This window comes from Adiantum capillus-veneris, chromosome 16 (assembly GCF_014529385.1).
Source record: "Adiantum capillus-veneris isolate H3 chromosome 16, ASM1452938v2, whole genome shotgun sequence".
Lineage (NCBI taxonomy): Eukaryota > Viridiplantae > Streptophyta > Polypodiopsida > Polypodiales > Pteridaceae > Adiantum > Adiantum capillus-veneris.
The window spans coordinates 46462857-46467460 of record NC_140946.1 but is presented as its reverse complement, the minus strand read 5'-3'; the positions used below and the strand labels follow the sequence as shown (position 1 = coordinate 46467460).

Genomic DNA, 4604 nt, shown 5'->3' with positions numbered 1-4604 from the left:
GTTTGCAAAATGAGACATTCTGAGCCGACACTGCATGCACAACGTTCTGAGCCAATATTGCATACACAATGTGTGATAAAATGCGTTCGTGCTATTGTCTTTTTCAGTAATTTAAGCTTGAGAGTAAAGGCCATGAGCGTGTAGTTGTGGAAGATGAGCCGGTGATTGCTCTGTCTTTAAAAAAAGTTAAAACAAAACCTGTCCACGCAGACTCTTCCAGAGAGTTTTCTTTAGAGAGAGAGAAGCTCAATGAGAGATAGAGAGAGAGAGAGACCAACTTCATTCTGTAAGCAATGTTCTGGAAAAATCATTTTCACAAACATACAAAAATCCCTCCAAAACAAATCTGAACAGGAAATTTTACAATAGTAGCCATTATTTTTGCAAAATTACACTATTTTCCATGTTTTTTAAGAAAAATTTTCTCCTTCTTACCCTCCCCTCAACCGGTTACTTTGATTTTGCAACAACTCAAGGCTAAACTGAGGCACACTTTTCTCGAACACTGGTGCAATCCTTGCTTTCATGCAATGACTTTGCATTTACCTTGGCCTCATGTTTAGCCTTCATGTCGGCAATACCCGCGTGATCGTCATCACCTCCCTATCCCTTGCCCATATTGAAGCCCTCGTTGATAAGGGTCCCCTCTTGCAGCTCGCCCTGAAAATTCAAAAAGAGGATTTTGGAAATTCTCAGAGTGAGTCCACATCGACGTGGGCTCATTTATTTGGTCACTGATGAAAATGATTACGATTGACCTTCTTGCCTTAATTAGTCTGACTCCAACATGCTTCTAGCCCAACCTCGTCGCTACATGCACTGGTGAAGTGAAGGCATCAATGGTGGAGGTTTAATCTACCATTGATCAAATCTAGTCTTGCAAAAATATTAGGGTTGTCTTGGCATCAAGAATTCCCTTCAAACCCTGGACGTCCCGCCTCGAGGCACTCTGCCTTAACCATCTAGGCTAGCAGGCATCACTATGAATGCGGCAAGGTCGTATGTATAAAAGTCTTTAAAAGTATTGCCTCCCCTGTTGCGGCGATCCCCCGTCTCGGATCTTGCCCCTCTTGCAGATTGAGGTGCAGTTGTTGATCCCTTTACTCCACTGCGTATCACTAATAGACAAGTCTTGCCAAACCAAATCCAATGAATAGGGACATTCATATTAGCCTTTCCTATCCAACACTGTTGTGTCAAAGTTGTTCGTTGCAACAGCCAACAACCGAGTCACCTCTTGGAGGGGGGTACCCTGTGGGGTGCTCAAGCAGGTGCACACTGGGATTTCACTTTGTTCAAATTTTGCAAGATAGAGAAAAACCTAATAGGGGTGGGACAACTCCACAAGGTAGTGGAGAGGTTGCATCATGAGGACAACGGACATGTTAAAGGAAGCTGCAAGAGAGGAGCCTACTTATTGCATATAATGGGATCACAATCTTGTAAGAGTCTCATGCAAGGGAGGGGAAGATGTTGAAGCCCTTTACGCATGGCAGATTATCCTACGGTCAAGAAGGTAGAGATAGTAACGATGGTGAATCTGTTGATCAAAATACCATGGATGCTACTGCATCCAACTCATTGTACCTTTTGATCACACACACTGCATGTGTGCTTGTGTCGCTATTACTGGTCGAGGGCCTCTTCGTTCTCTTTTGTAGAATATCAAAACCTTCCTTTGGCATTCACAACAAATGTGGCACTCTTCCATTTCTTCAAGCTGGGTCATTGACGACTAAGTGTATTGGAAGATGGAACGATGCGGCAATCACCTTGGTCAAGTTTTTAGGGTTTAAGTTCTATATGTATCTTGTTGTTTTTTGCTCGTTTTTATGATTTCTCGGAAAGGTTTGCTCGGAGTTTGAAATTCCCCGACGTGGACAGTTGGGGCAGTGTGTTTGAAGAAGGGTCCCACATTTTGAAAGGCCTCTATTATAAGCAGGTCGACGATTATTGTTACAAGATTTTGGGCAGAAACACAGTCTTCATGTACTCCCATCTTGTCAAGTGTATAAAAATCCCACTGACAGTAGTCCAGGGTGCTAGGGGATTGTACACGATCTTGCCAGAGGTCTTTGAATCTGTATACAACAGCATGCCATTGGAGATGTAATTTTAATCGTTTGGTTTTTATATGAGCAAACAAGTCTTGTCATTCTATTCATATGGTCTACATGCGTTGCTAGTCAGTTATGTAGGGTTAGCAGGTACAATGTTTTACCATTCTCTGCCAAATCTACAAGTAATTTTTCCTATTTCTATCAATACAACTCTCATGGCACCAAAACATGGAAATTGAGCAAATCCTAAACTGATGATGTTTATGTACTTGAACTTAAGACCAGAACTTAATAACCTTCGCACGAAAGTAAACAGTGCAATGTCGCATAAAGCCAGATTTTGTATAATGTACTCAACATAAGAGTGGAACTTAATAACCTTCTTAGGAAAAAAACAGTACATGGTCACTTTGAGCGATGAATTATATTACAGATTTTTGCAATGAGCAAGAACCATAAAAAAATATGGTGTTACAAATAGGATGACCAGAGGGGATTCTCTAAATCTGCACAGAAGCTACATCCACTAGCTGTTACAAAAAGCAGGTTGTCCAAACATCAGAGGCAATCCACCAATATGCCCAAGCCTCTCTGTCCAGGCCGTTTATGAAGATTAGGGTCCCACACCACCTTGTAGGCCTCCTTTTTCTCTGGGAAATCCCCCACTTTGTCAGATGCCTCCCGCTGAATCTCCTCAGAGGTCTTCTTTTCAATTTCGCCCCATATAACATGATGGCAGCACTCTAGGCTTATTTGTCCATGCAACTCTATAAGATCCTTAACAATCAACTCCTCTTCACTGCCCCAGGTGCCAAACATATCTCCTCCTCTGGTAACAAACTGCGTTCTATCCCCTGCCTTCAGGTACTTTTACAGCCATGGGGCAAGCTTATGTGTAAGGAATGGCCTTCGAGTTGTATCATTAGGTGAGCCAAACGCTGGCACAATGCAGCAATTGCCAGAAAAGTTAAATATACACTTGTACAAACTGTCATCAACCAGTAGCGTTTTGTGTGGACCAAAATGACCATGACACCTGTTCCAAAAATCATTGAGGTGCTTGAAGAAAATGGGTTTTTTGCCCTTGATTTTGTGATTATGAAGCACATCACAGGAAGTTTGTGCAATGAACCCTGCTACGAGTCCTTGTAAACCTGGAAAGCATTCACGAAAACGATTTACAAAATTATGTTCCATGGCTGAGCTCCAAATGAAGACATTGAAATGAGTTGATGCCCACAATAAGAACTACCTTGTATCGGGCCGCACAAGGAAGTATATCCTTCTTGGCCTCTCCTCCAGTACCTGGTCATATTGTAGATTCCATGTAGGGAAAAACATATCTTCTTCCAGATCCACTTTATGAATCAAAAGACCATTCATATCCAAAATAAGATCCCCAACATCATTTTGCACACTTTCTGGGACAACATGATAATCCTCCTCAGCTGATGCAAGCATCCTGCTCGGATCGTTGCAATTTGGGAAATCCCATGAACATGAGCTGGATGCATACACATGTGCCAACCTAATGTGGTACATCAGCTTGAGCGCCATGTACCATCTCCACCTTTTAAACGGGTGATCTATCACGAGTTTTTTTGGCCTTGACTTGGGCTTCGTTTCTGACGGTGGACATACTACTAGCATCAACATTAATTCCTTATGAGTTACTGCATACACAAGACTGTCTACATAAGTTGACTAATTTCAAGGAAAAGCAACAAAATATTTGCAAAAACATCTTGGAATAGCATTCATATTATGTCCTTGAAACAGAAAATTTTACAAAGATGCATCAGGGGACAATAGACCATCACCATGATCTTGATTGGTGGTATTAGGATGATCAGCCAAAGGGCTTGCTTGATGAACTTGCTGTGGAGCAGGCACACTGCCATCAACACTACCATCAAAGATCACACGATGAGCAAGGACTTCACTGTTTAGGCTTGCATCAGCAAGTATAAGGAGCAGGCACGGTACCATCAATTGTCACACGATGAATAGGGACTTCACTGTTTAGGCTTGCATCAGTAACTGTATCAGGAGCAGGGCCTTTAGCACCAACCATTGTTAGGTCAATTACCTGAGGCAAAGTAGGGTCTTTGCGAACATCCTTTGCATGCCTTTCTATTTCAACATCTGGGCAAGGGATTTCACTGCCACTCCTAACATCTGGAGGAGTTTTGCTGAACAGAGTTTTCTTCATCCTCTTGGATGGTGGCTTTGCTGACCCTAGCCTCTTTCTTTTAGCTTCTGCCAACATGTTCTCCAGAGTGTCTCCACAATCTTTATTGACAGGAGATTCTGCATGTTGCTATGCCATCAGTAAGTGCTCCAAAAAGACAAAAAAACTCAACCACGTGTAAGTGGGCTGACATTAAATTTACTAAGGTATACCTTTCTGCATCAATGTATTGCTATTTGTATCTTCATCTTCAGCTCCGTGTGCAATTACAAACCTTCTTGTCAACCTCCTAGACACACTTTGCCCATGCTTGCCACCTCTTGCAATCTTTCCTTGTTTTACATTGTCCTCTA

General features: G+C 42.2%; 1 pseudogene; it reads right to left on the bottom strand.

Annotated features, from left to right (window-relative positions):
* Nucleotides 1–3845: 3845 nt before the first annotated feature.
* Nucleotides 3846–4134, bottom strand: LOC147438971 (uncharacterized; annotated as a pseudogene).
* Between the last annotated feature and the right edge of the window lie 470 nt (nt 4135–4604).